The sequence below is a fragment of the Lycium ferocissimum genome, chromosome 6 (assembly GCF_029784015.1).
Source record: "Lycium ferocissimum isolate CSIRO_LF1 chromosome 6, AGI_CSIRO_Lferr_CH_V1, whole genome shotgun sequence".
Taxonomy (NCBI): Eukaryota; Viridiplantae; Streptophyta; class Magnoliopsida; order Solanales; family Solanaceae; genus Lycium; species Lycium ferocissimum.
In genome coordinates, this window is record NC_081347.1 from 30,581,436 (window position 1) to 30,593,986 (window position 12,551).

A 12,551-nucleotide genomic window follows, 5' to 3' on the forward strand; every position below is an offset into this window, starting at 1 on the left:
ACTCTTATGCAATTGAAGTTCAGATTCCGCAATAGGATTTTGGGATTCAAAACTCCCACTTGGATTAGGAACCGATCCTTTATCTATTTGACCAACAAATATGTCTGAAGACATTGCCTGATCATCTGAAGACATTGCCTGATCATTTGAATTCAACATTTCGTAAAGAGGCTCTCTTTCCTTTATTTCGCCCTTTTTTGGAAAATCATTTTCTAGAAATGTGACATCTCGTGATTCAATTTAAGTTATACTTCCATCTTCTAATTCAGCAATGAACACATACCCTTTGGAGTGTTCAGCGTATCTTACAAAGATACATTTCTTCTCTTTTGGACTCAATTTTCCAAACTTACCAAAACAATCTTTTAAATATGCAGCATAACCCAAGGTCGCAGATCATTCAGGTTTGGTTTATGACTAGTCCATAGCTTATAGGGAGTGGAAGTAACTGACTTAGAAGGCACTTTATTCAATATGTAGGCCGCAGTCAACAACGCATCTCCCCAGAAGGAGATAGGTAAATTTCCCTGCGCCATCATTGATCTTGTCATGTCCAATAGTGTTCTATTCCTCCTTTCTACTACACCATTCTGTTGAGGTGTGTAAGGAGAAGTTAACTGTCTCATAATGCCTTTTTCATTACATAATTTTTCAAACTGTTTTGATAAATATTCACAGCCTTTATGGGTTCTTAAAGCCTTTATACTTTTATCTAAGTGATTAACTTCATTCATATATCTTCTAAAGCATTCAAGTGCTTCAGATTTGTGAGAAATCAAATAGACATAACAGAAACACGTGAAATCATCAATAAATGTAATAAAATACAAAGCACCAGACCTTGCCCTCACATTCATTGGACCATAGATATCAGAATGGATTAATTGCAATGGGGAATCTGCTCTCTTAGCCTTCCCAAATGGTTTACGAGTAATCTTTCCGGCAAGACAATTTTCACAAGTTAGCATTTCAATTTTGGAGAAAGGACCTAAATGCCCTTCCTTTGCCAATCTATTCATACGGTCTTACCCTATATGACCTAATCTTGCATGCCATGTAATAACATCAGCATCACTGTTACTAGAATAACATGTCATTACACAAGGGTCAACATAATAGTCATAAGTTGAAGAATTACAATCTAAAACGATAAAACCATCATAACGAAGTCCAAAACCATAAAAAAAAAACGTTGTCTTGAGTAATTCTAACACCATTGCGACTAAACTTTAAATCGAAACAAGATCTAGAAGAACAGACACAGATACTAAGTTACATCGGATCTCTGGAGCATATAGGACATCATGAAACATCAAAGATCGGCCACCACCACGCAAGTCCATTTTGCAAGTGCCTATCCCTTTAGGTTCAAGCTTTGCATTATTTCCTACATATATCAACCTTGATCCAGGAGAGACTCGATGAAACTTCACAAACGTTTCTCGTTCACGATTTACATGGTCGGTGGCCCCTGAGTCTACAATCCACACAGGATAAGATTCTGTTAGTAAAATAGTGTTAGAAACATATGTAGCACTTAGGGATGCGTTTTGAAATGCTACCTTTTTCGGCTCGAGACGCTCGTGAGCAAAATGCCCTGGAACATGGCAGTTGTATCATTTCATCTTACTCTTGTCTTTCTTCTTGAAAACCCGTTTTTCCTTCTTGGGATTTGGCTTGTTCCTTTTCTTAGAGGGTCCTTCTCCGGTCTCCTTACCCTTTCCGTCATTTTTCAACTCTTCTTGCGCTTAAAGCCTGAACACTGTGTGCCACTTGATTCTACCACATAGGCATTAGATACAATTTTAGCAGCACCAAGCCGCTCATCTTCAAGCTCGACATGACAGGTAACATCAGAAAAAGTTTTGATGCTATCATTATGGGTTAAGTTAACCTTCAAGTGTTCCCAACTATTGGGAATACATCGGATCACTCCCTGAACCTGTTGCTCATCAGAGAGAACATGACCAGCACTTTTGAGTTGAGCAATCATGTTAGACATCACCCTAAGGTGTTGTTTGACATTGTGATCATGACGCTTCTTGTAAGTGTCAAATTTGATAGTCAGCTGTCTAAGGCGGGTCACAATAGTACCCCCATAAGTCTCTCGTAAGTGTGCCCACGCAGCATGAGCAGTAGGGTATTCTTCACATTCGTGAATGAAATCATTAACAACAAAACTCACAATAATTCCATGAGCAGTGGAATCTTTCTTTTTCCAGGCATTGTAAGCTTCGAGATCTCTTCTGGGTTGAGCAGTGTTACCCTCTTCTGGGTGAATCAAAACATGGTTAATACCTTCCAAGCATCTTGCTCTTCCAGTACATACCACCTCTTACAACTCCAGATATCGTAATTCTCACCGTTTAGTTTCTCACCCTTGTTTAGATCAGCAATGATGCTCTTAGATGCCATATCTATTAAATGAGACATTTAAGCAGTTTTTTTTTACTCATCAATATTTAATTTTAACAAATTTATGCATGTGATATTCACACTCAAGCAAATTAATTCCCATAAATGACTTCACCTTTAGTGTAAAACCGAAAGGTCACAAAGTTTCCGATCATCATCTACAGTCTAAACATTAATCAAAAAAAAAAAATCTTAGTATGACTATTATTATGACTTTCAATTAAGTCTCAACCCATTTAAAATAAATAAATAAATAAACGGGATATAAAAGAAAGTTAAACAACATAATTCCATCTATTGAAAAGAAATTCACAATGCAAATTACAAGTTCATAAGGACATGTCTCTCCCACTTGGCTTCACGTATTCGAACATACAACTCAAAAGGTTGACTTGGCCAAACCTCGTGATAAATATTAATTAAAGTACTACCCCAAGGTTCTCGGAGGGAATCTATTAAAATTGGAAAAGCATACCAATCCTTGATTACAATAAAATTAGCAAGTTCATCTCGTTTCAACTGAAAAAGCTCAATATGTTCAAGCACTGAAACATTAGGAGACATCTTAAAAGCCCTAAACTCTTTGAATTTCTTCTCTCCTTCCCTTCATATAGCCCTTTGATCCCTTTGTAGATTTTGCATTGCCCTTGGCAGATTATTCCTTATGACTTCACGTCCACGGAAATGTGTCCTACGACGACATACTCTTCTACATAGTTCCCTTGCTCAATTTCGGGAACTCCCGCTTGGAGTGTTTCGAGCTTGTTCCTGTCTAGCCATGTCTGAAATAGGAACAATGAAACAATAAGAATGGACATACCAGTCAATATGACAACATATGCCACATTACTCGTAGAAGACAAAATTACATTTAAGGATCATATACCAATGTAATGGTGTGGCTATTAGGAGGATATTTTTTTTTTTTAAATTACCAGTTTGTGTCACTCGAAAATTGATTAACTTCTCTAATCAAATCGTGCAGAAGAATCCATCCAAACACTCTAATCATTGTCAATTAATTTAACATAGAATGATTATCATATGTTAGTTTCTTTAAAAAAAAAAATGGTCTGTCTGTTTGTTAGAAAACATTAATATAGACGAAACAAACTTTATGAATAATCCACACTTAGCATGAGCAATAACAACTCAACAACTGGCAATGTTAAAAAAAAAAAAAAAAAAAATTAACTAGAGAACCATCTGTTAAAAATTTCTACGTACTGTTCGAATATTTCACCAGTGGTACCCAAAACAAGTTTTAAACTAGTTATTTCAACTGTAATAATATTACAAACTACTCCCACAGTAAGACATCTACATCTTAATTTTAATAAACCAAGATAACCAAGAACCATGACACAGTTGAAACAAAGGGCAATCAAGATTCCAGTTTCTTTTCAACGTGTTAGACTAGGAAGCAAGGTAATGTGGCTCTGATACCATTGTAAGAAAAGAATAACGAGGCAAGAACAATGATTGTGTACCTTTTAGCGCAGCAGAAGATCGTTGAACTCACCACCAAAAGAATCGCCCCAAGTCTAACTTTGAATCACTAGGAAACTTTAGCATTCACAAAATAAATGCCTTAATCGATTTTTACGTTCTTTTCTTGAGAGAATTACAGAGAGAAAGAATTTCTTTCTTCAAGAAGGGAGCAGATACTTCGTATTCAAAAGAGGAACAGTTCACCTTTAATAGAGAAAAACTATCGTGGAGCATTAACTTTCCTGAAGTTTTATTTTAACTGCTCTTATCCTTATCTCTTTTTATATGGGTCGGGTCAGCCCATATAGAGCGACCCACGACCCAAAATCCAACACTAGGAATTAAAACTCGTAATTCCTCACCCCTTACAATAACTCTATTGTAAGCTACAACACTTGACTAACTCTAGCCAAGTAACCAACTACTCTTGAATAACTCTAGCCAAGAAAAATACTGTCTTTAACTAACTCTAGCCAAGACAACAAAATAACAAAGGTTGAGAAACTTCCTACAATGACACTTCTTAAAAGTAGTGTAGATTACAAATGGAGAACAAAAAGACAAAAGACTTAACAAATCTAGGACTTAAACATCTTCAGTTGTTGGGATCTGGTCCTTGAGTTTGGTGAAGCTTTTCTTCTTGAGAGCACCTAGAGAGCAGTGACGACTACACTTGAGAGAATATTTTTTTTCTCATTTGCAAGTGTTAAGGTTAAACCTTGTAACATATTGTATATATACATTGGGGAGTGTGTGACCATGGATAGGGACATTTCATCTTTTGATATTAGCCTTTAGCTACAGGTTTGGCCTTTACGATTCTGCCAGTCGGAACAGTAGCAATACTGCAGCTTCATAGCTGTAGTGCATTGACTGTACGACACTAAAGGGACCAGGTTGATCCCTGAAGTGTTTGTCAAATCATCAAAACACAAAATGGCATAGCTTATCAACCTGCTTCTTCTACGCGTTTTTTTCTCTCTGCTTCCACTACAGTTCTGTACTATATCATTACATTATATCCATAGACACACATATGTTTCTTCTTTCTTTGTGTGTATTTTCCTTAATTTGAATGGTCTTGATCAGGTATTCATGTGGGATAGCGTTTGATATAGATGGGGTTATACTCCGTGGCCAAACTCCAATTGGAAATTCTCCCAATGCTCTTCGGAGACAGTATGATGAGTCTGGTATATTAGCTGCTTAAAATTGGCACGTTTTGTTATGGATTTGCTTGCGTGTTTGTTTCTTGTCATGGAATAGTGTCCCTATAGGCTCTAATTGCATCAAATTTTATTTTCTTTGTTGCATTTTCCTTAGAGGGTCTTTATAATAAACTGAGATATTTCTACATTGTTCTTTCGGCCAATGATTGGCCTAGAGGTGTCAAACTTGGGGGCTGGGTTATGACTCGCTTTTTAGCCCATCTCAGCCCAACTCATTTCAGTCCATTTATTAACTCAGTCCATTTTAACCCGCCCAAATACAGCCCAACTTGACCATTTGACACCTCTAGGCCAATCGTATGTGCTAGTGGGATCAACACGTAGGAACCATTTCTACTTTATGAAATCCTATTGACTTGTTTATTGTTTCTATGATATGATGTCATGTAGGCTTGTGAATAGACTAGATTAACAGAAAAGAGACATGTATGGTGTAATGTTGATGAACAAACTTTTTGATATTGTCACTTAGTAATGTTTTATCCTTGATGCAGGCAATCTGAAGCTTCCCTTTTTGTTCTTGACAAATGGTTAGTTCTATCAATGAACCTGCATGCTTTTAGCTTATCTATTTGAGACATAAACCTTTTTAACTTTTGATCAAATAAATCTGGTTATTCATTCACAAAATTGATCCATGCCTAACATTCAGATCCTTAACAATTAACTTCGCCTAAACCTTTTAGGAATTCAGTGTTTATATTCAGTAGGCTAAAATATTTGCTAGAACAGTGGTTTGCTTGTCTACTAGATGGAATATAGTGGTCACAGTCTCAAGACTAACTGGAATTAGGAGGACTCAACTAGAATCCACGTTTGGGGATGCTTCATATGTCCTCTTTCCAGCTGCAGGGTGATTAGTGAGGTCCAAAACAATTCAAATTATATCCATCTTTTTCATTGTGCACCAAAGCTATACGCCTATACTAAACATAGACAGGTGTTCAGAATTTTATCCTTGTTCCCCTAAATTGAATTTTTAGCATCTTGAGTAGATGATTTCCTGGAATTCTTTATAGGACAAATTTGTGGCTTCTGCCTGAGCTTTGACATGATAAAATGAAGCACTACATACAAATGAGTGGATATCAATCTGTATACAGAACTTTTTCTCCTCCCTGTTTCACAATATTGACATGTATAGACGAATCATTTTGTTAGGTACAATTTTAACCAGTTACGTTCTGCTCTAAGACATGACAAATGGACAGCACAGTTTTACGTTGATTTGTCTGTCTGTGATCTTTCTGCAGGAGATGGTATCCCAGAGTCTAAAAGAGCCTCTGAGTTAACTGAACTCCTTGGAGTGAACATATTACCTTCTCAGGTAATCTTGCAAACTAAAGAAATAATAGTAGGCTTTTTGTTATGTTGGTTCACTTTTTAGCAGGAAGCACCATCCTTGTTCCCCTATTACTTACATGATACTAACTCTTACAGGAGAGGGACTATCGTAAAACAAAAGATTGAAAACTGTTAGGTGAGAAGAGATATCTAAATTATATATTCATGGATGCAGGTCGTGCTGGGGCACTCACCTTTTAGGAATTTGCTGAAGAGGTATATATGCTGCAGAACATTACTGGGAGTAGGTCTTCTTGGATATAATTATTCTTCTTCTTCTGCTTGCTTAATCTTTAACTTGTTTCGGAAAGGAAAGGTGCCACAAGAGAGCACTTTTCAAGGTGCCATTTACATAAAAAGGGGTGCTCATATATCAATGCATCAACAGTCTTTGGTGTTAATAAAAATATTATTGATGAAGACTTTAAAATTGTCTACAAATTTCAGATTTGATAATAACAACAGTAAAGTTTTCCTTTAATCATGCAAATCACTAGCAATAGAGTTTTGTTTCTTTTGCCCTAGTCTTCTGTGTTGTTCTGCGTTTAAGAGTCTTCATAATGATAAAACTGCTTCAGCCTTCCAAAATATACCATGTATATCCTGGAAATCCAAATTCTTTAATTGGTTTTTTCTTTTGCTAGATTTGAGAATGAACTCATTGTTGTCACAGGAAAAGGTGAACCTGCTGAAGATCGTGATGTCTGCATATGGTTTCAAGTAAGATTTAGCTTTTGTGTTAGCCTTTATATTTTTTAGGTTCTCCTGGCAGAAGTGCAATTACTTCTTTTTCTATCAAAACTATGGCCAGAAAAGTTCTCTCCCTGGAAGAGTATGCATCATACTTTCATGACATTGACTCCGCAGCTCAGTTCAAAAGGTGGACAAGAACAACAAAACCCTTAAATTGGCCAAGAAATTCGTCAGAGTTGGTGGCACCACAAATAGATGTTTTGTCTGATAGAGTTAAAACAGTATTTGTTGCCAGTGATCCTGTTGATTGGGGGAGGGATATACAGGTAAATTTTCCTCCTTTTCTTGGTAAGTGGACAAAGAAGATGCTTACTTTCTTCTTTGATTTTGAAGTAATAGTTCCACAGTTATTTGTCACAGCAATCTAAGGGAGTATGAAATTATAGGTGTATTTTTTGTAGCTCAGCCCGAGATTGATTTTTCACAAATTATCAAATATACGTCTTCACCTTGTGGAAGGGAAATGGAGGAAAGGGGAAGAAATGAGCTTTATATATAGCTAACATTTTGTCTCTGTTTGTTAGGCTAAAGATGCTTCTTATCTGCAGCCTCTTGATGCTTTGTATAGATATTATTCATAGTTACAAATTATGGACAAAAATGGTCTTTGGACGTGTTTTCTTTGCCAAATAAGGAGGCTTTTCATGTCTTACTTGTAGCAATTTTTTCAAACAATAAGCCATTTTCTGATTATATTTCCAGCCAGTAGGAAATACCTGGAGTATACCATCATATGCTTTTCTAAGTTAAGAACTTAAGATGGTTAGTCTGGCACCAGCAATTTTAGCCATAAACATCAGCAACAACCACATCATCGGAAGTCGTTCCAAATGCTTTTACCTAAAATACTGAGCTTTTGAGCTGCATCATGCAGGCACAAGAACGAAGAGAAAGGGTTAACAAATTGGTTGAGGATTCGTTTGGATGGCTTGAATTACTTGATATTGGGTTCCTTCTTTTATATCAGAATGCATCTTTCTTCCCCTATTTGTTACATCATATTAAAACCTTTAAAGAATATCCCTAGAGAGCTAAGTGTGCAGACAGAACAGGAATTGACAGATGATCAATCCTTTTCCTTTCTTTTCCAGATGGGAACAAGGGTGTAAATGAAAAATCAAAAGTATTTTAATTTCACTCTCTCTCTCTCTCTCTCTCTCTCTCTCTCTCTCTCTCTCTCTCTCTCTCTCCCCTCCCCCACCCCTAATGGTGTATCCCTTGGGCATACTTCCTCCGGTTGTCTCTAATTTACTTTCATGTATTCTTCTTCTGCTCACTAGCTGAATGATACAGGTCCTCTGTGATATTTTGACATCTGGAGGTCTTCCTGGAAAGAAGAGTGAGCATCAGCCATATTTATATTTTGCTTCCGATGATCTTGAATACCAGGTTGATAATAAAGGTAATCCTAGATATACCTCACTCACTTCTGTTAGAGTGACCAGTACATCTGCAGAACTGCACAACTTTTTAAGCCAAAAGTTATTCCTCATAAATGATTATGATCTTCTCAGAATTAATTGAATCATGAATTAAAAGAAAAAACACCAAAAAGAGCATGCTGTTAATAATCAAGTACAAGATAGGAGAATGGAGATAGTAGATCCTTTCTCTAAACAGTTGCTATTTGCAAGTGTTGATTCTCTGCACTTCAACACTATGACATTATGGGTCAAGTCTCTCATATCTTCTTATTTTGCATGTCTAATTACTAGCATAGCTTCAGCTCTAACCTCTTATACGATGTTTGCTTATTGACAGTACTGATCAGGCGTCAACTTAGGCAGGTAGCATTTTCTTGCGAGCGTCTTGGTATGGGCACATTCAGAATTGCCCTAGAAAGAGTCTTTAACAGGTAATTCTATGTTCTTCAACTTCCCACTTCTGCCTTTTGTTGGAGATATCTAATATATAGTGGCAGGCTGGACAGCCTAAAGATGCGTAAGAGATATTAAAATTCACATTTCATGCTAAGAAATTCACAGAATTCACATGAAGCCTTTGGAGTATACAACTTTTCAGAAGCCAAATCCATTTGTTTTCCAAAATGCTGTAGCCTTATTGAGAAATCTTCAACTCTCTTGTCAAAGTAATGACTTCTCCGGCGATGGAGATGGTGTACATGTTTTCAGAACTCTGTACATGATTGGTGACAATCCTTTTGTTGACATAAAAGGTGCACGGCAGGTTAGTGGCCTATTGACATGATTCCTTCACACCCTCTCCAGTCGGATTGCTTCATATAATCACTATCTTGAAGGTCATTGGCTATATGAATGTAATGAGAATACTGTTCAATTTTAGGCAGGGCCTCCTTGGTTTTCAATTTTGACAAGGACTGGTGTTCTCAAGGAAAAAGGAAATCATGCATAATTTCCTGCTGATCTAGTAAGTTTGTCTATTCTGTACTGATGCATAATCATGCAGAATTCCTGCAGATTGCTCATTATCAATTCCTGTGCTTCATTTTCAGAACTCCCATAACCTTAAACAATCAATCTATGCTGATGTAATTAATACCATGTTTGGTTCCCTGAATGGGAGAGAATGGTAAAATTACTTCTGGTCTTTTGGTAAGACTGGAACGAGTAAAAGATATAGTTCCCCTGAACAACCGACTTCAGAGGAACCGAAAAATGGTATTTGAGTGTTCCGTTTTCACATGCCTCTTTTACTTCCTTATCAACAGCTGGAACTAAACCTCACCCAGTCACTTTTACTGCTTCTCCACCCACCATTTCTCTTTTATCTCCAACGAGACATGGCATTAGTTTTGAATCTAGTGAGTACTTCAAAGCTCTGCAACGTTATTCTCTCAGTAGGTGGAACTTTTATTTCATAACATTTACACACCTTTTCATTTAAACCCCTCCTAATGTACTTCCCCTTTAAAGAATTTCCATTTCTTCTGAAGGACAATTATTTTTGAAGCTCTTGAGAGGCTTGAAGCTCTGACCTTCCAAAGTCTGAATTTATTATTTTATTTTAATGCATAAGCACCATCTTACTTTAATTTGCTGCTTCTGCAGGTGGTCGACACTGTCGAAGATGCAGTGGATTTCATTTTGAAGAGGGAATTCAGTGAGTAGCAGTGGCAGTTTCATTTTCTGAGTTACTGCCATGTTGCCTTTGCACATAGATATTTGTGATCTTCAAGTTGAAGTTTGTTAAAGTAACTCAAATAGTAATTTTGTCGTCAGGGCTAACATTATCGTTAGCATGATAAGCGAACTTGAACTGCTATTTTGTTAATTACACCTTAGTTTCATTTCTTCATTCTTTAGTAGGCCCCCTCTTCTCAACTCAGAACTGTCATATCATTCATTATTTTTATTAAAGAAAATAGAAATGGCGTGCAAGAGCGTGGCCTAGTCGTCAATGATATGGCAGAACCATGACATGCGATCCAAATGAAGCAGAGGCAAACAACACTAGGTTATTTCATGTAGATTTGCATGTTAAAGAATGTTGAATCATAAATTTCGTTAGTTTTGAGAGGTAAATCTGAGCAAGTTTTTCAACAATAAGGGTACATATGGGACAAATTCAAATGTAGGATAAATTTGTTCTATTTCTCATAGTTGAGGGACACATTTGAGCAAGTATACTAATGATAAAAGGCATATTTAGGACCAAATTTAGATGGAGGGCCTACTTATCTATTTCTCATGGTTGATCTACATTTTTTACTTTCCCATGAGTAAATATTACACTGACTGCAAGAGACTTAATAATATAAATAACTTATAGAAATATTAATTCAAATGAGAATACTACGGAAAGTTTAGATAACTAAACACACACACACACACACACACACACAAAACAAAACAAAAAAAAAAAAAAAAAAAAGGAGACAAAGCCCTGGAAAAAGAAGGAATTTCCATTACCAATTGAAAAGAGATCCACCCAAAAAAGATGCAAATAATTGTATAAAAAGAGAAAGAAGTCACTTCATTTTTTCAGACATTTGATATTACTCTTGTTTGCATCATTCTTCTCTCTGCCCTTGAAGATTCTCACGCTACCTTCAATTTTAAATAGTGCATGATTACTTAATGGAGATTCATGATAAATATTAATTTGGCTCATTATTGTCGAGATAATGATCAACCTTTTCACTTTTATCGTGTAATGCATTCGATTAATAATACACAAGAAAATCGTGGTATCTACTTTTGAGTTTTAGCAAACAGCGTAGATATGCTTGGTGGGGAGTACTCCAATCACAACTAATCATAAATTTAGTATGATATTTTTTTATTCTTGTATTTTATTTATATTTCTGATAAAAAACCTTTTGCGCAAGAAGTGTTATGTTGTGTCACTCCATAAATAGAATCATTAGCTCACTTTACGTTTTAGAAACCAAATAAGGAATAACACGTAAAGCACAAATCAGAACCATACTTTTTCCTTCATCCTCAAGCATGACTTACACTCTTTAACTTGCACATCCAACTTCGAATTGAATTGATGTTCAAGACCAAATTATGATTTTCGTTGTACGGATCTTCACTATTCTACAATATTTGTTGGAGTATAATATACTAGATAATTCTGATCCTCAAGACTTAAGTAGAAATTACTTGTCATTTTTATCTCCGCTGGGACTAAATAAACAACATTTGTTCTTCAGGTAAGAAAAATATTTATCAAAGCTCAATACATGAATTAAAATAGATAAACATGCTACATATGATTATACATTAAGGGTGTGTTCGGTATGGAAGAAAATGTGTTCTTGGAAAATAAGTCATGGGTTTCTACTTATTTTCTCATGTTCGGTTGGGTAGTGAAAACTAAGTCAATTTCTTACTTACTTTCTCATGTTCGGTTGGTTAGTAGAAAACATTCTCCGGGAAATACCCACCCAAGCCTGACCAACCCCACACCACACTCACCCCAGACCCACGACCCACCATCCACCCCAAGCACCCACCCCCACACAACCACCACCCTCAAACACACTTCATCTTCACCCATTCTGCCCCACACCACTACCCACCCCACCCTACACCAACACCACAGGCTTAATCCAACCCCCTGCCCCCTCCCCCCTCCCCCCTCCCCCCCCCCCCACACACAAAAATTTTCTATTTCATATATTTTATTTTAATTTATAATTTTTTTTTCTTATCCACCCCACCCCACACCAATTTAACCGCTCAAACTTCTCATTTTTTTTATAACAATTGGGTTGGGGGTAGAGTGGGTGGGTGGTGTAGAAAACAAAAGAAAAAAAAATTCAAAACTTTTTTAACAAAAAAAAATTGATTTTTTTTTGGAGGGGGGCGGGGGGGGGGGGGGGGTAGAAAA

At 36.5% G+C, this 12,551-nt stretch overlaps 1 pseudogene; it reads left to right on the forward strand.

Annotated features, from left to right (window-relative positions):
- Positions 1 to 4,981: 4,981 nt before the first annotated feature.
- On the forward strand, positions 4,982 to 10,502 carry LOC132061262 (uncharacterized protein YKR070W-like; annotated as a pseudogene).
- The last annotated feature ends 2,049 nt before the right edge of the window (positions 10,503 to 12,551 follow it).